The sequence below is a fragment of the Dendroctonus ponderosae genome, unplaced genomic scaffold, assembly GCF_020466585.1.
Source record: "Dendroctonus ponderosae isolate FM_Combo_2020 unplaced genomic scaffold, Dpon_F_20191213v2 Dpon_F_20191213_1, whole genome shotgun sequence".
NCBI lineage: Eukaryota > Metazoa > Arthropoda > Insecta > Coleoptera > Curculionidae > Dendroctonus > Dendroctonus ponderosae.
In genome coordinates, this window is record NW_026017110.1 from 33,268,438 (window position 1) to 33,293,011 (window position 24,574).

The following is a 24,574-nucleotide window of genomic DNA, read 5'->3' on the forward strand; positions in this document are numbered from 1 at the left end:
AACACCCCTCTTCTAATGAATCGTCGTTGCGTAAATAAATATTTTTAAACAAAAAAGTTTCGTGGCTTTTTGTTCTTTTATAAAAGTTTTGGATAATCTCTAGTATTTAATTTTTCCTATATAACTACCCACTACAGCTACACTCAAATAGTAAAACAAATATAATATGATTGATGAATTACGGTATACAATATAAATATGTATAACAAATAGGCAGATACTTACTTTTTCCGGCACTGTAAACACGGACATCGATTCACTCACAGTCACACTTTTATGCTCAAAATCACAGAAACAAGCGAGTAACGTTTTGTTTTTGGCATTCGTATTTGTACTAATGTAGATTGCAAGCACAGCGCAAGTCGCATTTCATCCCTTTGCAAGTCTGAACAAGCATCCCGGGCGCACGGGCGGCACTTTGCAAGTCTCGACATGTGGTGTATATTTGTACTATTAACTATTGTTCTATTCAATTCTGTGTTTGAACAGAGTCTCGCATATTTTTGCATATTTTCGCAACTTGTGAACCCCTGTTTTCCTTTCACGTCTACGTGGACCCTTGTGTGGTCTCCTATGGACCCCTGGGGGTCCACCTGGACCACTTTGCGAACCTATGCTCTAGATGATAGTCCTTGATTACTTTTTGATAAATGATTCGTTCTTATTGCGAAATAGGAGCACTATTTATCAATCTGTAATAAAAGACGTGAGGAAATTCTGTCTTTTTAAAGAAAAAAAATTTTGAGGCGAAATACCCAACAAGAAGTTTGTAAAAAAAAGAATGAAACAAATTGACTAGAACGGATTTGGAAGTAGACTTAAAATTCACTAATCGAAGAGCTTCTCTTTATTTTGGGGTGCATACAATTCAATGGAAGGTGAAAAATTATTCGCTGTTCATGCTATTTGCCACTGAAAATATAAGATATAGTGATTGCGCCGACATTGATTGCTATTCGAAATTTATTTATACTGAATAATAATTATACTCTTAAGCAGCAGCTAATAGAATTTCAGGTCCGAAATATTTGCATATGCAAAAATTATAATTATTTAGAAAATTTGAACGTTTCGTTAAGTTGCATATCGCTAAATATTTCCAGCAGCCATGCCACCTCCAGACTTTTTGATAATGAAATTTGTTCAATGGGGACATCTGCCGCCCACCCCAAGTTCGTGCCTTTCTAATCTTGAATGCGTTCAACCGAATTAGAAAACTTTACAAGATGTGTATCGAACAATACTGCGACAATTTCACCTTTCAGTGAATTGTGGTGAAAGTTTTTGGTAATACATTTTCCAACCTTTGTAGGTATTTCAATTAAAATGAAATGTCCTGTTTTGCATCTAGTTTTTTAAATATCGAAACAATGTACATGCAGTTGTGAGTTATGAATGAAAAGTGAGGTATGTTTATTTCGAGCAGCAAATGCTGTTAGTTTATTAATGAAATTTGGCATTATTTAAATACGTATAATAGTCGATAATTATCACATTTTTATGTCTACTTTAATTCAGTTTTGAGTAAACTGTGTGTTATCTCTCTATTGATAATTAAATTATATGGAAATATACAGACTGTCCAATGACCAAAACTTTTTAGAAACACCATATACCTAAGAAACAAGAATTAAGGAACGACAAATTGTCAATTCACTTGACAATCAAGTGGCTTTCAAATTGACAATTCACGGTCATTATACTATTACTAGTAATATGGTTAAGGTTGCGAAAAACGCATGTAGCTATCTGCAATATTAACTCAGTCAGCGTTTTTCAATAAAAAAATTAATACTCGTTACATAGAAAACCCTATAAAAATATATTATTCAGAGATTCAATTTAAAAAGCAAATTGCAATTGGAAATTAAAAGTATTATGGTACGATTCTCTATGACATTTAAAGCGCTGTGAAGGATGTAAGTGCTTGATCTCGAGAAATGTAACAAAAATTCAATTCTGTATTGCTGTATCGAGCCTACAGCGATGTAAGTCCGGCTTACATGGCTTTAAATTTTATGACGAGAAAATCGGCAGTTCAGTTGCTACATCTGCCTCAATTTTGACGTTAGAGGTTAAGAATTTGTCGATTTTGAACACAGTTGATTAGAAGAAACTTATTCACAATGGAAATTTGTGATGGCTTTAGTGAATTTTATACTTGATTTATTTCTGGAGGATTGCGTTTATATATGATTTGATATTCCTGAGTGTTTTCTGTGTCTTCTGGTCTTCTAGTAATAAAATGCGTCTGGAGGGAAAGGGCTTCAGTATCACCAAAATATATTTGAATTACCTGATGATCAATTTATTAGGACGTTCATATATTCAATAAGTATTGCTAGGAGTGTTATATGTAAATATTATTAACCCCCACACCTCACAGGCAAAGGGATATACAGCCATTCCTCTGAATCTTTGAGTTCTCCCAACATTTTATTTCATAGGGCATGGGTCTTTTTAAAAAGCAGTGAGTTTGTCAGACTGGACCTGTCTGAGCCAAACCTCAATAAGCCCCTCAAATAGGATTGCATAATTTCACGCTGATAAGATTTATGTTACTAGATAATAGACCGAATCTGTGAGACTTTTGCCTGTAGTGTCGCGTTTTTGTAGAATTTATTAGTTTCATTATTTACTCACGTCTTACACCAATTTTTATTTACCAGATTATTATTTTATATTAGTCCAATATATACAGTGTGTCGCATTTAAGATGAAAACACCCCTGTATTTTATTTATTTTTGGAAATAGAGTATTCAGTTTCCGTACGGAGGTAGATCGTCATGAGCTTAAATGGTTAGGGTACACAATTCTAACTTCAGAAGAAAACCCAGCCTACCTCAACTTTGCGGATTCACTATATTTTGCAATGCTTTAGAGATATCGGAAAAAGTTACTCGAAAAAGTTGTTCAAAATGTTATTCTAATGGTAAATGGCACGTCCGAAGTTTTCACTAAAGCTAAGAAAAATGCAACAATGCATGATTAATTCAACCGAATGAAGAAAAAAACAGAAAAATTCAAGCAAAAAATTAATATTATCGAATGTGGTCTGCTTCAACTAGTCCACCTTCAGGCCTGATGCACTTTTCTATGCGTTTGCGATTGTTATTGGCAACTCTCATAAGTTCAGCTACATTTATTTCACGGCAGGTTTGCCTTATTCTCTCATATAGTTATTACTTTGTAAACTTTTAAAACTGTTTAAGAATATTGACTTTTGCAGTTAATGACTCAATGAAGATTTTCTGTAGACCAGTATCTGCAGTTTTGAGAAGATCCTATTCCATTGGTAGTGAACGAAGCCTCATCCGTAAACATAATTTGTCTTAAAAAAGTTCTATCATTTAAAAAAATTTCTTGGGCCCACAAGCAACATTCTAAACGTTTCAAGTCATCACCATCTCTCATCATGTGCAGAAACTTTGGTTTGAACGGCTTTATTTTATGACGAACCAGGCATCTTCTAATTTTGTCATTACTTACATTTAATTCAACAGCCCTCAGAAGTAAACTCATTTGAGGATTGGAGCTATGATGGAATCATCATTATGTGTTCGATTCCGAAGTTGAGCTTGAAGCGGACTGTTCAACACACTTCCAGTTTGAGTGAAACGCAAATTCACCCCTGCTGCAGTTTTATGTCTAGTAGGATTTCTCTGTGGATGTCTCATATTGAATTATTCCGCAACTTGCCTGCTATCATCACCAAATAATCTAATTATTTCTATTCTCTCCCTTAAACTGAGATGCTCAATAGTCATTTTATCAGCGCACTGACGCAATTAATGTCAAATTGACAATTATTAGACGCCGCTAATTAGTTTCCATGGCTCTCTAGGTATTTTCCGTTGAAATAACATTCTGAACAACTTTTTCTAGTAACTTTTTCCGATATCTCTAAGTCATCGCAAAATATAGCGAATTGCCCTTATTCGCAAAGTCGTAGTAGGCTGGGTTTTTATCTGAAGGTAGAAATGTGTACCCTAAACAATTAATATCATAACATTCTACCTAACTAAAAACCTTGCTAGTAAAAATTACTGAAATACAGGCGGGTTTCTATCTTAAGTGCGACATACGGTATGTCTGTGGTAGTTTTTTCGCGATTTCGACAGCGGCAGTTCCCGGTAGGGGATAAAATTACCGATGTGACTAAACAACTTTGTGTATTACATCGCATATTATTTACTTCGAGCAAACCCAAGAAACATACAAAACCAAACAGTAAAATAATTCTTTTTAGCTGAAATTAAAATTAGGGGATTTAAAATTCCATATTTTTGTGCTGTAATCTTTTAGCTCCAGTTATCCCTCGTTCTTTATGAGCGTCAACAAAGTTATTCATGCCGTCTTAAATATTCTCCAGTAGTTCCGTTTGCCTTTATTTTGTTATTCTTGCCTGATTTATTGCTTTGCGTGAAACGCAAGGATAAATAATTTTTAAAAACACAAAAACACAAAGTGTTGGTTATGTCATCTTACATTTCATCATAGTACTGAAGTTAGCTACAATCTGAAATATTTCGCTGCAAGCGGCCTCGCTCCGTCAGACGTTACAGAATGCCAATTTCACTACAGCTGTAACTCCAAGTTTACAGTGGACTGAGCGCTAAACTGAACTTATAAAACAATCAATATTACTATATTTACCAATAATATACGCAAATTATTTCCGTTTAAATTCCATGAATAAAATTTTTATTTATTATATCAGTTGGTACGTATTCATCGTGCGAAGCATTCATCTGCAGCTATGCTTCTGAGTCCAATCTAATAATTTTTTATACGTGAGAACAAAAACTATTGTTATCACGATGCTTACTGTAATGGAACAAAGTAGCCTTTTATTAAGAATCGATAAAAATTATTTAGCTTTTCTTTCTCCTTAAAAAGAGGGAAGTGACTCATCGTCATCACTCACTAAAAGAATAACTCTCCAGGAAATAGGACACCAATGACCGAACAATGACGCTGATACCTTTGATATTCTACTAGCTGAGAGACCTGTCACGCATCTCAAGTCTACAATCATTATTTATCAGTCTTTAAACATAAATTCCGAATGCCCGCTTTTTACAATGTGGCCATTCTCCTAAGGGAGCAATTGTTCAGGGAGCCTTTTTCCTGGTGATAAAGGGAACGGCAGGCAAAACACATTGGGCAATATCAAAAATGTATTCCGTACTAAAAGAATGGAATATTGAATGAGAACCACGGCTGGATCCAATGCTCGGGAATTTTTCTTGAACTCATATAATTTACACTTATACTATAGGAAAATGGAACGGTATTTTACGATCATAATGGATGTTCCGGATAATGGAAAATATTCAATATCCGTATGAATTCCCGGTTAACTCACGTCTGTGCGGGATGTTATGCTCGACATATTTAAGATTCACAAGAAGGTGGTTGAACTATATAACGAGTTTTACTTTCACGGACAAGGCACATTTAGTACAATGTGGATCTTGTTAGAGCTTGTAACCAAATAGTTTGGCAAAGCCGTGCTCCCAATTACGAAACTCCTGCGGTAAGTATAGATATTATCATCGGCACTTTTTTCGTATTTTATTAAGGGCACTGTTAATGTATGTTTGTTAAACACTGCTTTTTTGTGTTATCAGGTACTACCTTTCCCAGTATGACAAAAACGAGCATATGAACCGTTTTGTCGCGAAAACTCAAAACTTTTTTGATAAATGCTGCAGTAAAATTTAAATAATTGGGTACAAACAAGGGATATAGATCTGTAATAGATAATAAAGGAAAAAATAAGTTATTGCATAATCGAACTTGACTATAGTACTTGCAAAGAACTATGTATTATATTGGTGCATATCAAAAATCGAGTTAAAATCAAACGTTAGTAATTCTGTTAACTGAAACATGAAGGCTTAATGCCGCTATAATGTTTTTGAACATTTGAACCCATTAATTGAAAAAACAGAAACATACATCAAAGCTTTAACTCAATTTTTTGAGAAGATCAAATATATTTTACGCAACCATGGAAATCGGTGGAACCACGACGCGAACGGCAATACTGGAGATCGGGACCAGAACGGCAGAGGCAATACCTGTGCTACTTCATGGCTAGGAGATTAGGTGGCGCGGTGGTCCTTCCGGGCAATGGCTGGGCATAGTGGAGGGATGATTGAATGATTATTAATTGATGTATTGATTGAGATTGTGCGAGCCGTTCTTGAAAACTTGAAAACTGTGGCGCATTGTGCTGCAAAAAATCCGGAATTTTGGCCGACAAGAGAGAGAAGGTCTAGAGAAGGAGGTGACTGCAGGCGATAGCGTGACCTCCAAGGCGGTGAAAATAGCGATTTTGGAAGAACGCACTAAAGCGGCGGAATCAAGTGAGTTCGTTCCAAGTCGTCAAATAAGCGTTAGGGAGTGGCCATCTACTGGGCGTGCCGTGGTCCCACAAGAGCTAGGGCAGGTGTCGAAATTATTGACCATTTCGATCTGGACAGCAAGGACTGCATGCAGGTGAAATTTATGGCTGGTCAGAGGACGAGCGGGCCTATATTATGCAGGCCAAGTTGCAAGGTGCTGCACAGGCGTGGTTTAATAGGCGAAGGATAATGTAAAAAAGTGGTTTGCGATGTGGTTGCTGGCACGTCCTATGGTAGCGATTGAGAACCAATCGGTAACGGCAGGAGCATCGGCCGTGATTAACATCAACAACATTTGAAACCAGGCGAGAGAAACATTCGGGCGGTTCGATCTTTTCAAGCACCTAAAGTTTTACATAGCGTTCGACAGTTTTTGGGTTTGCAAGTTATTTTCGCAAATTTGTCAAGAGTGTTGCTCTAATTGCGCGACCTGTGTCAACGTTAACCAAGAATGATGTTGTGATAACTCAGATCAAGTCGCATTTGAGCAGTTGAAGGTATTTTTGGTAAAAAGACCGGTTCTGGCGTTATATGATAGTAGTAGGGCGATTGAACTACATAAGTATGAAAAAATGAAAAAATAAAAAATTAAATTAAAATTAAAGAAACATACACCCAAATTAAATTTACACCAAAATTATTAATTAACATTACCTTTATTAATTTAAGATTAAGTCAAAGTCACATAACTGACAATTTGCACAAACGAATTATCAGAGCGAATTTTGATATATTATATTATCCTACTATTGTTATACAATTTATTAACATACTCTTTTTTAGGTTCATTTAGGTTCTTTTGATAACGATAGCAGAAAATAGCTATCGAATCGTCAATGTAATTTTTCAAATTAATTTCTCTACTAATTGGAATTTTCTCTTGCAGCTTGAGGCTAAGTGTGTCGCAGGATACCCTCTAGGTGATAGTTCTTGATTACTTTTTGATAAATAATTCGTTCTTATTGCGAAATAGGAGCACTATTTATCAATCTGTAATAAAAGACGTCAGGAAATTCTGTCTTTTTTAAAGACAAAAATTTTTGAGGCGAAATACCCAAAAAGAAGTTTGTAAAAAATGAATCCGCCTCAACAATATAGAACTTATCTACATAAGTATGCTTACAAATTAGGTATCGCTGGTGTGCTGCAGAAGCAGGACGAGAGCGATTGTTGCATCGTGTTTTATGTTAATTGAATCAGTCTGGCAACTGAGCAGGCGTGGTATAGTTTTGATTCGGAAACTTTGGCGGTTGTTGAATCAGTATGTGCTGATTGTGGTGGATGCTGATACTGAATTCACATTGACGAAGGCAACTACTTCCGCGGTATACCGGATCACATGCAGCTAGGGATCGATCTACATAGGCACTAGAAATAGAAGCATTCAGGCAAAGCCAACGGAACACAAGAAGAGACTGGCACAGATGGATAAATCAGCCTTGGCAGAGCAGATATTTACCAGGGACAATCATGTAATTCTGGTCGAAGAAACCCAAGTGATGGATAGAGGCAGCCAATACTATCCAAGAATTTTTAGAGAGGCAATTGAGCTCCAAAAACACATGAACAATTTCAGTCGAAAAGATCAGGGTTTAAATTTAAGTAAGACATTGAAACCGGCCCTCCAAAGAACATAGATCGCACCATTTAGACGGAGAGGTGTCACTGACTTTTCATAGATATCAAATAGTTGAGAGCCGTTGATTACCACAGCACCTACATCAGCAATAGTGGAGGGTGGTTTCGACACTATAAAAAAGACAAACCAAGTCCGTGCAGGAGTTGAAGCAGTCACAGCACCGCCACACGGCAGATCACTTCGACCGTTACCTCATCGGTCTTGAAAGCTGCCGCGATTGCAGACGAGCCGTCAAGTTTTCAACCTTGATGGACCACGGCCTACAAGCCTGGAAATACATTATTTTTATAAAGTCTATGAAACTCGGCATTAAAAGAATTGCTATTAGCGCATAGTTTTGCGGTAAATAGCAACTTTGGAACCGTTGGTTAGCATCGCCGTTCTAGATTGGTCACAAATCAATTGGCCCGAACTTTAAACATATTACTGAAATGAGTATTATTATAACAACTTGTTAATATATTAAAATTTCTTTATTAGACTTGAAACGCGCTCTGGTCAATAATGGAAAAGTTTGTTCTGGACTATTTATAATTCGACAGATTTCTTTTAGTTGCCTCTACATTCTGAGCACCTACACTCTGCTCTTATCCAAAACACTGCCCTTCACAAATGTAATTTTGGTATCGTAATACCAAATGTCATGAATTATTGCAATTTCTATCAATAATTGGAAAATCAATATTGCGTACCGTTTCAGTCATGAATAATATCATTCTGCGAAATGGCGTATGTATTTCTATTGTATTTCCTGAAAGTTGGATACAAAGTTTTGCTAATATGTATCTTTCTTAGATGATTATATTTAAGCGGTCCAGTCTGGATCAGGGATTAAAATACAAAAAAAAACATAATTTCTGTCTGGCACCACAAAAATGAACCAGACAGAAACTAATTTCTACAAAAATCAATTCAATTGCTAGTTAAAAGCCATAATCTGGGTGCACCATTCTGTGCTCTTGTATCTCCCAACTTAGCTATCTTTCCTTTGTTTAGTTTGATACCGAATTATCGATGTTGGACAGAGAGTCAAAAGGCATTAAAAATGTTGTTCTCCGGCTATCCAGTGTATCATAAAGGGCAATGAAGATGACTGATATGATTTCAAAAAGAAAATCAACTTAATTAGAACACGTTTTTTATGCCAAACAAAATGAAACCTTACATTCAGAAAATCAACGCAAACTTAGGCCTACCAAAATATCTCATTGATTTCAGTTGAATTTAAAGTGTGAAAAAAACTCTCAATTTTAAAACTTATATTTTACTTTCAATTTACGGATAATACGTATCAATCCTCATTTAATGCAATATTTAAAGCTCGTAATTCTTACGCTCAGAGCCGTTACAGTTAACTAACCAATCTTTCAGAAATAACATCGCTGGGAAAATTACCTGCAACTGTGTGAATTGTCAAGATTAATTACACTGATTTAAAAAACAGTACCTTGACTTAGGATGGGCATTCGGCTAAGCCGTTCTAAAAGTTGTTTTTTCCCCTGTTTATTGTGCATATAAAGCTGCTTTTAATCGTGCAGGTTTACCGGTGTAAGCATACGGTTGCATGGGTGGTGGCAAATTACCGCAAGAAAACAATATAAAATAGACAAAATGCTAGTGTAAACAAATGAATTAGTTTCCTCTGGTAAGGCGGACTTTTTTTAACATAACCCAGTGAGCATCGTATTCCTAAATAGGAAATGTTACAAAGTCGACGTCGTTGTGAAGTCACGATTCCGTTATGTTGTGTCAAATTTCACATACAATTTTGAATGACGTCATCGCGACTGCTTAATTAAAAATAAACTTCCATATCGCAACATATAACTGTTAATCGCTATTAAATGAAGACCAGCTACTTGATCTAGAGAACGAAGCAAATAGAATCATATGGGATATTATAGGCCTTGCGGAAACTTGCCTGGGAACGTACTGTTTTACTCAGGAAGTACCAAAGAGGTACAGGGTTCCTGATAAATAAAAACAAGCACCATCAGGATAATAATCGCGAGATATATATCGGACAGAATAGCATATATTAATATAGAAATAAGCAAAACAAATATCATTAAACTCATGCAGATATACGCCGCCCCGGCATCACAGGATGAGGGTGAAAATTCGAAACTCTATACGAGGAAATAGCAGACTCGAAACGAAAGAAAATATAAGTAGGATATTGTCATGGGATATTTCAATACAATAATTGGAAAACAACAAGGTCCAGATGAGCGATTTACAGGTAAGTGTGGACTAGGCAACAGAGATCACAGAGGCAACATGTTAATAAAAATGCTAGAAAGAGAAATACTCTATGTTATGAATACCTTTTACAGGATGTCCCACCGGAAACCGCCGCGATCGATATCTGGCAAACTGTAATTATGAGGAATTTCATTATACCAAAAGCAGGAATCAACTTGCTTAATGCATAGTGAAAAAAAGAATAAAACATGTGGACGTACATGAGACCAAACGGGAAAAGAAGAAATGTGATTGACTACATCCTTTCCAAGAGTAAAGAACTCATATCCGATATAGCAGCCTTAAACTCATTCAATACGTGCAGCGACCATCGTAGGGTAAGACCGAAAATAAAGGTAGAACAAGGATAAAGTGGGAGAACGTATGAAAAGGCAGCTAGATCAAGTATAAATACATGTGCTCTGAAACAAAATAAATAGAAATATCAAGAAAAATTAAAGGATAAGAAAAAACCTAAGAGTAGCCATAATTGATTGGCCATATGATTAGTGTAGGCAAACAAGAAGAAAAACAAGAAAAATGATAAGAAGGGATTTTGGGTAAATCGCTAAAGATATCATAGAGAAGAACAAAAATATGAGATGCTTGAAACGGAAATAAGGTAAACAACAGATTATAGCTATCAAAAACAAAAATAAAGAAGAAAGAGATAAGGACAAAAAACTAGAAATAACTACGGCCTTCTATGAAAACCCATATGACACAAAAGTGGCAAAACCAGAGGAAATGATGTAGAGACGTGTTGCAAACCTGGTTCATAGGATATAGATGACGAAGGGGTAATCCACGCCTTAAGTTTCATGAAGAACAACAAGAGGCCGGGTGAAAACAATATCCTCATAGAAATGGTTAAGGAAGCTAAATATATGGTTATCCCAAAGATTACAAAACTTTATAATACATGTTTAAAGGGAAGCTTTCTGAAAACTGGAGGTTGTAGGAAAAAGGAGACAGAAGGTTGTTAGGAAACTATATACCCATAAGCTAGCTTTCTCATCAGTATACACTTTTTATAGGGATAATAACAAACAGAATAAGAAAAGACACTACGAATCTCTAGAGCAGGCAGCGTTCCGTAAAAGTTTCAGCGCCACAGATCATATTCAAACAGTAAGGATCCGAAGAGACGGGTCAAGGATGTAACAGAAAGGGTAACTCAGATGAAATTGGATCTTTGCGGGGCACGCAACACTAAAATGCGGACAGATGGAACACCAAAATAATACAAGGAAGATCATAGCTGAGAGAAATATCAAGACGTAGACCGAATACAAGATGACGTCAAGCGAACTGCAGTGCTAAAAACGCTAACGATGTCGTTAAGGGACACTTTTGTTCAAGTACAGGCACAAGAGTTGCAACCCAACAAATTTCACAAAAACTCAGAAATATAAATCAACGTTCATGAAAACTATTTAATTAATGAAATTTATTTACGATACTACAAATTTCTTGAAGTTTAAATAATAGAAAAAAGGCAAAAGCGGTTTCACTTGAGCAGGTATTTCAGATGGTGGTGTGCAAAGATCGAAGGGTGGATTCGATGAAGCGCGACTAACTTTCGCAGCAAAGCTAGAATGCTCTGAGATGGTATGCTGCGAAACAAACACTTACTTAAGACTTAATACAGTAAAGCATACAAATAATAACAAACACTTGGCTTGACGACCACAAGTTACCGTCTGCTAACCGTATGATTTACGATCTAATTGAAACAACATCTAATCTAATTGAAACATTAAAATATAAATGATACCTGAAAGATTGTTACGTAACCTGACTTTGTTTTCTAAATTCAAATGATAAAAAAATGTTGGTTGAAAACAAAAGATTACTATAGTTATTGCTTACAATCACCTACATTTGCCAACAGGTTGGAAGACAGATGGACCATAATTTAAAATCGTTTTTTAACCGTTACAAATCTTTGAAAGACAATTACAAAAATAATACCATATAGTTGTGTAATTATGCAATAGAATATTCAATATTGCCACCGCGGCGTTAGTTATTAAACCGTCGTTGCATTAAAACTAAATTAAACGGACAACGCGATTTTACCTTAAAACTTAGGAAAGTGATGCAAAATGGTGGATGCAAAAAGCTAAGATTTAATATTTATTTTGATAAGGTACTTTCTCTTCTACTTCCTTCAACAAATTCAAAATACATTAGGAAGTTGCCTAATTCAATTCAAATGTTTTCTGGGGAAACTAAATGTATTATCCTACCCTCTTTATTTTGAGAAAGCAGCCGACACCACTGAATAAAACCCATGAACTTTAATGCTGCTTATCCTACCTCTCCTACTAGATCCTACGCTGCATATTTTATCCTAAAAAAGCCAACGAAACTCCACTGCCATTCCCGGCTACATATACATTTTTAAAACAAATACGACATTTTCCAGGAAACACATGTTGAGGCAAGGCATAACGGAACGGAAAGATACGTGAAACTTTTATTGCAACTGTGTTTTGTATAGGGGCATCAGGTGCTCCTGTACATGCATATTTCCTTGTTTTTAATACTGATCTCTTCGATATGGAAGGGTATTAAAAGTGCAAAGCAATGATATATTTGTAGTAAACTAGAGACTTTGATAAAGTAACTCCTCTGGTTAATTAAAACATGTTCTATATACCCAGCGAACCTGTTCTTAACGGGTTGCTACACGAGCTTTAAAGCTGTGCTTTAGTAAGTGTGTATGTTTAAGTATCACAAATATATTTCTACTTTTTTTAAATAGAAAATTTATGCTACCGTACAACATGTTTCGATTAAAGGGTATATACTATTAATAAATATAGCGACCCTAAAATATAAACTATTGGAACTAATTCCGTTTGGCAATTTTGTGTGGTTAATATAAAAAATGTTTTAATATTGGAAATTTGATTCAGGTGATACTACGTCAACTTTTTGAATAACCTGCGCCCGCAGATTTATTTTCCCGTTACTTTAAAACCCTGCTTCTAAGATTAATTATTACTTAATATTAACCAAGTAAAGTCGAAAAAGAGATCTGAAATAATAAGCTTTTCAGCATTCGCTTACTAGCATCAGTGCGAATAAAAAACACACACCATAACTTGTGGAACCGTTCTCCAAGTGAGAATAATTTTTTCTCCGCGTTTCACGTAGGTCTTATTTTTCGTTGTTTCTTAACAAGACAGTGTAAGTAATATAATATTATTTTTACCTCTTGAGAAACATTGAATGTGATTTTTATTGTCTAAATTGTGATATTCTGAATTACACGTTTTAAAACATCTTCTAATATTGGTACTAATGCCTCATGAACAAGCTATTTAAAATGATTCCGGCCTAACTCGGAAAGTAAGCTAAATAAAAGGTAGTAGCAAAACATATGTGTGCTTCTTATAGTTGTAATCACTTGAGGATATACTACAGCATATGACGATTAGTTTAGTTTGTCCTTTGATTCTGCAGGTTTGGCGTCTTTCTTCTTCAGAAGTCAACAAATGTGTCTTTTGGGGGCCACTAAAATTATTACGAAAAAATCACTTCACGTTCATCAAGCAATAAGATTCAAGTTAAAAAAATCCACTTTCTCAGGCATAGTTGCTAAGGCCTGTTACTTTCGTACCTGGTTAAGGAGATGGTACTAACCATTAACAAGACGTGAAGAATCTATGTCTTTACACGTGGTTCGACAAATAGAATTGGCAAAACCAAGTGTACGAATAGTCCAGGCGGGTTACAGATTGGCAGCTTCTAATTTGACGTAGCTTAGATAACTATTGGAACCGCTCGAGAATGGTATACTTATTTAAAATATCGAGGGGCGCCAGTTTCAAAAGGTGTACTATTTGCATGAACAACAAAAATGCGAAAGTCACGTCTTTTTCAAAAACAATTGCATATAACTGAGTAAGTATACATTTTAGAGACAAAATGTATACTCATTAATTTATTCGTTATGAAATGCTCGATAAGATACAGTTGGTCTAATATCCGAACATTTGAAATGTTCGCTGCAAAATGCTGCAAAACGCAAAAAGGTATTAAGATTAAGATCGGAAGGATAGTTTTTGCATAATGCTATTGTTAATTAACCTACCTGGGAAAATTACCTTTTCAAAAATGTTGTACCAGGCTCAAAGTTATGAATATTTTTTTTTCAATTTTTAATAACTTTTTGAGCAATTTTAAAAAGTTTGAAAATTTTGGCTTATAAACAAATAAGCCTGTGAAGCGGGACTTGCAAGTGGGAACAAATAGGAAAGTCCGGAACGATAGTACTCGGAAAGACGCTTCCTTAAGAAGAAAATAATCCAATTTGGTTGAGTAGATGTTGAGATATTGGCTTCCAAAGTTGGGCAGCGTATACCGCGTAACGGTTAACCACATAACACTAAAATATATACCAGTCGATAGGTTTTTCCAATATCTTTTCGCATCGGCTTTCACAATCTACATTGCTCGTGTGCATCACGCACAAAATCTTGTTTAAACATTGAATAGTGCGCGCTCGGATCCGAAATTCGGAGGGGTGAAGATAGGCTGAGAGACGAAATCGGCGTGCTCGCTTCAGGATGATGGTATTTCGGTTTCCGCTGCACCGATTTTGACGATTTTATGTAAGTGTAGAAAAACGAGAGGATTTCAATTTTTGTAGTTACATTTCTCAAATGAAGTAAAAAATTATACAATCGGTTGTCAATTTTCATAATCCAAGATTTTCAAATGTTGGTAAAAATTAGCGCAAATTATAATATCCTTATTGGGCATATTTTGTTCATTGCAAATTAGTATTGTATTGAAGAATTAACGCGTAATGTTGCAAATTAATTTAATTGCTATTTAATGCATATAGTACCTACATTCAATAACAGGAGATAAGTTATAAATAATTATGAAATTTTGACAATTTCACTCCATTTATATAATTTACAGAATTTATGTCTAATTCATTTTAAACATTTTAATCCGTGTCTTACGCATCTACAAGATTTCGTGCAGCCCATTGTACATTTACAATTAATGTCTCCGAATATATTGTCAGGAAGAAGTAAATCAGTTGTATATGTTGGTTGTCATTTATTTTCTTTAACACTCCAACCCCATTGTGCCGGGTCTAACGAATTATCGAGCCATTGTTGCACTTGACAATATCCTCTAAACGTATCCTTTTTGCAGCTGATTCAGTTGGTGGAAGCATAGCTAAATTAAAAATTTTCTTCGTAGAGGTACTTTTAAAACCTTAAAGTTCGTTCGATTAAGCTTGAATTTTTCTCTAATAGTTTCATAATTTTAATTTTTTCTTGTTTGAAAAAGCAGATGTAGTATTACATCCGGTGAAAGAGTGAATACAAACAATCAGATTTTTTTTAATTTTTGCCGATAAGAGATGTGGAACTGTAAAGCCTTTCAGCTGTTTTACATCTCCTCGCTTTGAAGAAATAACTTTTCTTATCTACAGGCGCAGTTTGTTTTAAAATTACTAATCCCTCTATACCTTCAACTACAATAATTGCTGTATTTTTCTCGGTGGCTATACTCATAATGGTTTCAACAATTGGAATATCAGCGTCTTCTTGAGCTTGGTTTGGTCAGTACGATATCCAGGGCATGCATTTTTTTCTCAATTTGGATGGTCGCTGTTATATTATTTAATCGTTTCCTGTAAAATTTACATATTGAGGGATGTGCCAGTTGATCTATGACATCTCTGTTTCATCCGAAAGCGAGCGCTCCGATTTTGAAGTGCCCATTTCAAGTTTCGCAGCCTATTCCCATCCTTCCTAATTTCAGCTCCGAACGCGCACTACACAATGTTTATACAAATTTTTGTCCATGATGCACACGTGCAATGTAATTTTTGAAAGCAGATCCGAAAACATCCTAGAAAAATCTATCGATGATGAATAATTTATTGTTACACCATTAACTATTACGCCGCATACCCTGCCCAACTTTCAAAGTTAATATCTCAACATCTGCTGGACGGAATTTGATATATTTTTTGAAAAAAATAGTGTGTCCGAATCTTCTGTTTGCAAAGTTTTCGATTTGTTTTCACTCGAAAGTCCCGCTTCACAGGCTAATTTGTTTATAAGCCAACATTTTGAGGATTTTTAAAACGGCTTAAAACGGTAGTAACAATTGAAATATTGTTAATATAGCAACTGTATATGATAGTTAAAGGTCCAAGAAGGGGTAAAAGCGCGGGTGCAAAAAAATATTCATAACTTTGAGCCTCACATAAAATTAAAAAAAGTGATTTTTTCAGGTAAGTTAATTAACAATTGCCTTATGCAAACACTGTCCGTCCGGTCTTAATCGGCCTTGCGGCTCTCGTATTATATTGCCGTGGAGTACTTTTCTCTAAATGTATGGCGTGATTGGGTTATTTTTTCATTGTCAAATAAATAATTTAAAATTAGATTGTTTTTTACCTACTTTTTTGCACTTTCGAGCATTTTGCAGCGAACGTTTCCAACCTTCGGATATCCAACCAACTCTATCTTATCGGGCATTTCATAGCAAAGAAATTAAGGAGTATCGATTTTTTCTGCAAAATGCATAATTACCCAGTTATATGCGATTGTTTCTGAAGAAAAACGCGATTTTCGCATTTTTTTCAGTTCTTCGCAAATAGCACAACTTTTCGAGCTGGCTCACCTCGATATTTTCAATTGGTATACTATTCCCGAGCGATTCCAATAATTATTTAAGTTACGTCACGTTAGAACCAAAATTCAAAGATCTCGTCGTAATTCGCCTGGCCCAGAAACCCGAGCTAGTTATTGAAAAGAGTAATTATTTTATATGTTTAATAAATATATGTGAATACATTCACAGAGCAAATTAATAATTCTGGTACACCCGTAAAACAAGGAAACATTATTTGTTCTCACACGAATAGCACGAAAAGATGATGGAGTATGATGTGGAGCAATCTTCTGATTTAGACTGGATCAACGAACTGAATAACTGCAAATAATTTAAGATTTTTAAATCGAAAAAATAAATTATCTTTAAAATATTTTTATTACGCAATGCCTTTCCTCCGAAGTAAGTAGTATACGAAACACCGCTTTAAAGTACTTCTATAAAAAAACTTTCGAACAAATGACTAAACCTATTTCATTTCCTCTGAACCGAACATCATCAGTCGCCGGGCAGGAAACGCTTTATTTCCCACCAAGTTATAATTAAAAAAGTTTTTGAAAAGTGACATTTTTCCTGGTCAAAGTTTTAGCAACAAGGAAACTTTTTAAAGATTAAATGTTGGCCTGTTGACATAAAGTACGATTGATTGTTCATTGACATTTTTGTTCTCGCTCAAATAAATGCATCATTTGTTCTCTTGTGCCATTAAGCAGCTTTGCATTATATCAGTTTTATATACCGGGTGTTCGGAAAAGGCGTTAGGACATTTTTGAGGGTGACTCAGCCTAATAATGGTAATACTTCATGTAACGAAAATTGGAAATCTGAATATCAACCGAGTTATACAACTCATCAAACTTATTGTTGGTTCTTTTTTACCTATTCTGAATATTTCTTCGCGGATCAAATTAAAAATGGGTACAAAGTTTTAGCTAAGTGACCTCTAACACCTCTAACTTTGTGATAAAAAATTGCTTATCGACTTCACCAGTAGACGGAACTTTACCTGTTACACAAATTTTATTTTCTGTATATCTTTTTGGTCGCGCCAAATATCACAAAAGGGCCATTTTAAGAATGAAAAAATAGTATTTTCTCAATACTTCTCTCAATTGAACAGTAATACAATAATTACTTTAAATTGTCAAATGTGGCACAATTTAAAACCAGACGACTTGATTCTCGGAGATTGCAATTAAATTCAAGAACACTGGGTTGAGAGTCATAAAAACGTTGATGCCGACTTGCTCCTAAACAAAAAGGTTGTGCGAGTCGTGTTAAGAGCACATGTTTTGTCTCGTATTTTCGAATGCTTACAATCAACTAATCCTTGTAGATATGTACAACATGAAATTTGGATTTCAGGTAAAGTCCCATCAATTGGCAAAGTAAACAAATAATTTTCTATCATATAGTTAGAGAATACTTAAGCTAAAAGAATGTTCCAATTTAAAAGTTTATGCGCTAATAAATGTCTCGACTAGGTCATAAATGAAAAGAAAAAATCCAATTTGATTAGTTGTAACTCGAAAAATATTTAGATATCGAATTTTTCTTACATGGCATTCTGCCATTATTTTAGCATACAGATTCACAATTGGAAATTTCCGAATGCCTGTTCCGACAACCCTGTACATATATTTTTAATTATCTGGAGAACTCGGGGTGTAAAAAGTTCTTCGATGAAGCGCAATGTTAAGTTCAGTTCTGATTTTGTCTATTGCCAGATTATGTTCAATACACCTAAACAACATGAACGGTTCGTTATATTTAGCTTAACTTTTAAAAATATTATTGTACTAATGCGCATACTTGCAAGTCTATCTAAAGAGAGCCTCAATTGTTTGGACCTAGTACAAATGGAAGACAAGATTTATGCATAATTTACCGCGTGGCTTAAAACAAATAAAAATAAAAGACGGAAAATAACTTTTCCGTCTTGCAGTGATAATTTTTTTGTCCGATTAGCAAAATCTAAGGTTTATGTTGATGCTTAAACTTCGCAGTCGATTTGAGCAAAAAAAATTGGTTTGCAGGATCCGAATGAACGAAATATTTGAAAATTAACTTCAATTTAGTTGATAGTTTACCAGTATCACGGATTTTGGGGACAGTCCTAATTTGAGTCAATTTTCATGCAACCCTGTAAATGGAATTATCATTGTAGATTGTTCATGAAGCTTTAGATTCAATAGGAGCCCTAGATCATAAAAATCGGACCATGAGCAGAAAGGTTATCCCAAAAAAAATCTCTCGTTTGGAATTTATTCAGTGTGTATATCTCGGCGGCAAATACTGAAATTCGTCATTCCCTGAAATTAATTCGGAATGAAACCATTCTTGATTGACTAAATTAAGCAAACGGTGTAACCAAGTTTCATTAAAGCACTCATATTTACGAAGAAAAAATATCGCTGCAAGACCAAAAAGGTAATTTTTTGAGACCACCATATAAATAGAAGAGATGGTCTAAAAATTGAAAACGCGTTTTTAGGTTTATAGTTTATCATTAAACGTTTGTAGGAAAATTATTTTTACCACAATACTAACTAAGAAAACATAAATGGTGTTCAATAACGCTTCAAACAGAAACAGATTCGCCGCAAGCCACTTTCGTTTTGTTGAGCAGTTTAGTCCGATCTCAACTTTTCGGTTTATGAGGAAATTGTAGGGAACGGTATGGAAGACGGTCGGAAAATAATACACAGACAACTTCAGGTTAAAAATCCTTACCATTTTTTAATATGTAGTGTGATTGAAAACAGACCTGCACTGAAAACTAAATATTTGATAAAGTTAATCTGTCTCTGGCCTCAACGCTGCTCACTTGCAAAACTTTTTAGGGCACACCTCATTAATCATTTTACGTTATGCAACCCACAAGTAAAGATAAACTAGTTCTAAAGCATCCATAATCATATCATAAAAATTTTGCAAATATTATTCAATTGATAAAGTATTAATAAAGTACTGAAACAACTTCACCAGTGGTTTAACCCTGCAATATAATTATAGTTTAAAACCTGCATTTCTGGTAATGTTCCTAAAAGAGTGAAGAAAAGTCATCAAAAAACAAAAGTTTTCTGAGTCCCTTTCTTTTTTGCTGTTTGCTATTTCCCAAAATAACGTATTTTTGGCATTTACATTGTCTTTAAATCAACCGAAAATTATGTTTGAGAACCAGAACCATACCATTTCTAACCTTCATCTTCTTTCATATCCAAGATTTCCCTTCAGAAGAGCTATCGGAAAAGTAAATATGTGCTCATTTTATATAGACAGTGTTTGTTTGGGTGTAGGTTTTTCTAAGGCAGGGTTGCCTATTATCACACGGATTATAAAGTAGACTGGAACAGTAATATCTGTCTTTGCAATTTTTTACATTCCAATTAGTAATATTAAGCGACTTACTCAAGCTCTTGACTCAGCTTAAGTTATCCTTATTTCAAAGTGCAGCAGTAAAAATAAAAAATGATTTGCTATTGACTTTTTTATCACAATTAGTACAGCGAAGTTAGGCCCTTAAAATTACCGATATTCACCTCTGTTATAAACAAATTTGAAACCGAATTGAGACTTGACTGTTACTTGAGCACAAATAATGCTCGATAAAAGGTCGGGAGTGGATAATTTTCTTTCTAGTAGCATGGCTCGTGCAGATTATTCACTTTTCGTTGTCAGATGATATGGGTGCCTTATAGTAGCAGTCATTTGCTTAAATAATTTACTATTTAAATAGAATTTCTAATTGCTCGCTAAAACGCGACTGAACGTATACATAATCTAGTAGCTATATTGAGTTGCAACGGTGAGTTTAAAGATCTGATCTAATTAATAATTTGCGTTATTTTCTTTTAGACGTAGTAACCTTAATCCGACGTTTCAGTAGTCTAGACCTCTGCCGGTTTTTAGGGCTGTTTCGTTTTACTAAATCAACGTTTCTTCTAAATTATTAAATTTTCTCTGACTTCTTTTGTAAATCGCATAAAATCGATATTGCGATTAGCAGATACTTTGCTGTTTGAAGACTCAATCACTTAGACAATAAAAAGTCCAAGACACAGACAGAATTAGTATTAGTAAAAAATATTAATAATTTTTGCCTCATATCAAACATTAATGAAGCCGAATAAAATAAAATTGACACAATAAATTCAAATTGATATATGTTGATAGAAAGGTAACAAGAAAAAAAAGTTGAAGTATATATTTTAAGATCGCTCTGATTCCAATGTTTATTAGGTCTTTGTTGTGGAAACTAAGAATGTGACTCACATCAAATCTTTACGACATTTAATTAGTGGTAACTTAACCAATTTTGCTAATAGATTTTACAAACTTACATACAAAAACTTTAGAATTATAAAAAGTTAGCCAAGAACTAGTTATTATTATGTCATCACTCAACACGATTAGTTTATATTTAAAATGTTTTAATTAGTACCTAACGGAGTATTTCAATTAGTGTGATCTTAAGCTAATGGCCCATCTACAAAAAAAAATAAGTAATGTGAAGCTCCGATATCTATTTTCAGAAAATACGATAAATTGTAGAATGTTCTACAGGCAGTTGAAAGCATTCCGGTTGCGATCAAAATTTACCGGAGAAAAAACGATTAGTAAACAATCAAACATATTTAAGTATTACAAGACAAACTACAGCTAAACTATTTTTGTTAAGCGCCATGTTTTCAACATTTCAAAGCAACATTTCAAAGTTGAGAAAGTAATGTAAATTAGTAAATAAATGTCAATATATGGCTCAGGATTTTCGTTGCTCGTATTAAAGCAATTAATAGTAACTCATTTAAATTATCGTTAAAAACAGAAAATACTGCCCTTACGAGTTTTTAGAATTTGGTTCATTGTGCTAACTTTAAATTGAATCACCGGTCGCAAATTTTACTAAATTACCAATATCGTTTTAATTTATTTTTTCAGCTAGCTGTCAAAAATTTGTCTCTGTCTATTTTGTAAGACATCTTTTGTAATATAGTCCGGTTTTTAGAACTCACTCTCTCCTGCAATATTAAATTTCAACAAAAATATATTTGTATTTGCAGGTATAATTGTCAGAATATAGATTGAAAAAATGACCATGTGATGAAATTGTATACGATAGGTATCAATTTCATCACATGGTTTTTTTGAAGTAGTTTCACCTTTCACTCGGAGAAGAAATTTTCCGAGTGAAGGTACCGATCCTACAAGTTCTTGTAGGATAGGTACTCTGTAGCATCTGTCCAAACAAATGTAGAAAGGCCCATTGAGAGGACAAAGATATTTAAACTTTTGCACGTAAACGTAGAATTGTTTTACAAGAGTGATGAAACTATGTATGTCGCTTGTGTATTAGCTAATATCATAGCGCCTAAAAAATAAAAAATAAAAATCAATACTTGTATTTACACTTTTTTTTTTTGGTTTTTTACATTTGTATTTGTATAGAATCAAGAAATATTTAATTATTTAGTCTGGCCCGGCAGAGTGGTATTTGGATTGGAGTCAGTCCGGCCGAAAGCGTTTAAATGTGCACTTTCAATTTTTTGTCTAGTTATTAAGGTTTCATTTTCTTTTTTCCTCCGTGTTTCATATTGTATTTTTCATGTCATATTGGCCGTAGCGCTTCCATCTTTAAGGTGGACGATGATTGGCTCTTATGTTTGGAGCCAGTTTACTGTTTTATTTATGTTAAAGTGAAATATTGTTTTTTTATAGATATATGTTAGTATTAGTATTGTTATTATTGTTGCCAAGTGCCAAAAATAAAAGCCTTCTATTATTATTATTATTTTTATTATTTGGTTTTTCTTCGGGAATTTTTGGTGCTGGTAATAGACTCATAAAATAGTTGTACTCACGTGTCGACCAGTAAACCGATAAGTCGTACGATCGCGAAGTGCTGGTGCATTCCGCAAATTTAGATTTATTTTCTCCGGTTTCGACGCTTGTAAACCGAACTGCTTTTGTGTAAACGATTCAGGTTAGTAGCTGGCTAAATGGCCCATCCTTATTGTTTCGTACAACCTAATTATACTCTCGTGGACCAAAATGGAAGAAATATCATGAACCGGCAAATGCCCGCAATCCATTCACCACAGTACTCGGTACCACAACAAATTGTACAAAGCTACCCAGCTCATCCAGTTACAACTTTATCAACTGAGGCAACTACAACAAATAACCAATGGCAAAGAGTCAACCACAAAAAAAGATTTTGAAGACCTGAAGAAAACTTTAGCAAACAGCATAAACAGACAAAAGTAAGCAACTACTGGTTAGGCAATATAGTCAAGTCATCCAACATATTCAGCAACCTCACTAACGAGGATGGCGACATAGAAACCGCTGATGGAGAAAATCCACCGGAACTAAAAAGCGAGCCAAGACCACCATCAATTTTTATTGACGATGTAAGCAATGTTAACCCACTTATAAAACTGCTAAAGGATATCACAAAAGATCAGTATGTAATAAAAGCACTTGGAGGGGATCAGGTCAAAGTATAACCAAAAACAAAAGATGCTTACACCAAAATTAAAAATGCCCTGATTGCAAAGAAAACTCAGTTTCACACATACAAACCAAAACAGGAAAAATGCTTCAGAGTTGTCTTGAAGAACTTGCATTTCTTAACTGAACCTGCTGAAATTAAAGCTAATATAGAAATTGGGACACGAAGCCGAGAGCCGATGAATTCCATGGTGAAATTTGAACCACCACATTCAAAAAGAGATATCCCTCAATGTAGCCGATGCCAGAGGTTTTATTATACAAAAAATTTCTGCCAACGTACTCCGAGATGTGTGAAATACGCCGAATCTCACCTTACAAATAAATGTCTTCGAAAACTGAAGAACAACTCTGTAAAATGCGCTAAATGCTCAGAAAATCATCCAGCCAACTACAGAGGGTGTATAGTACACAAACAATTACAACAAAACCACTTGCAACATCAAAACAACATCCAACAATACAATGCTCAACCAAACATATCATTGACATATCATATGCACAAGCATTGACGAGGCAAAACCCACAAATCCAGCTTATTAACAATGTCAACGAACCAAATGTAGCAACAAATCCACAACAATCAAATGATATGTCTTAGTTGAAACAAATGAAGAAGGATCTAATCACACAGATGAGTACGATGATGAACCTGGTCACTAAATTCGTCAATAAACTAGCATAATGACACAATTGCTCAAATTAGCTGAATAGAATGCCGATGGCTTGAGTAAACATGCTCAAGAACCGAAGTCCTTCATAACCAACAATAACATTGATATCATGCTTGTCGCAGAAACTCATTTCACCAACAAAACATACTTAAAAATTCCAAAATATAATATATATTCTACCAACCACCCAGATGGAACTGCACATGGAGGGACTGCAGTGATTATACGAAGTAGTCTGCAGCACCACGAACTCGAAGGCTAGAAGGAAGCAAAATTACAAGCGACAAATATAGCTCTGCAAGTGGCGTCCGGAGCCATTGCTATTTCGTCGGTGTATTGTCCTCCAAAGCATAAGAAGAAGAAAGAAGACTATGAAAACTTCTTCAAGACACTCGGCAATAGGTTCATTGCTAGAGGCGACTACAATGCC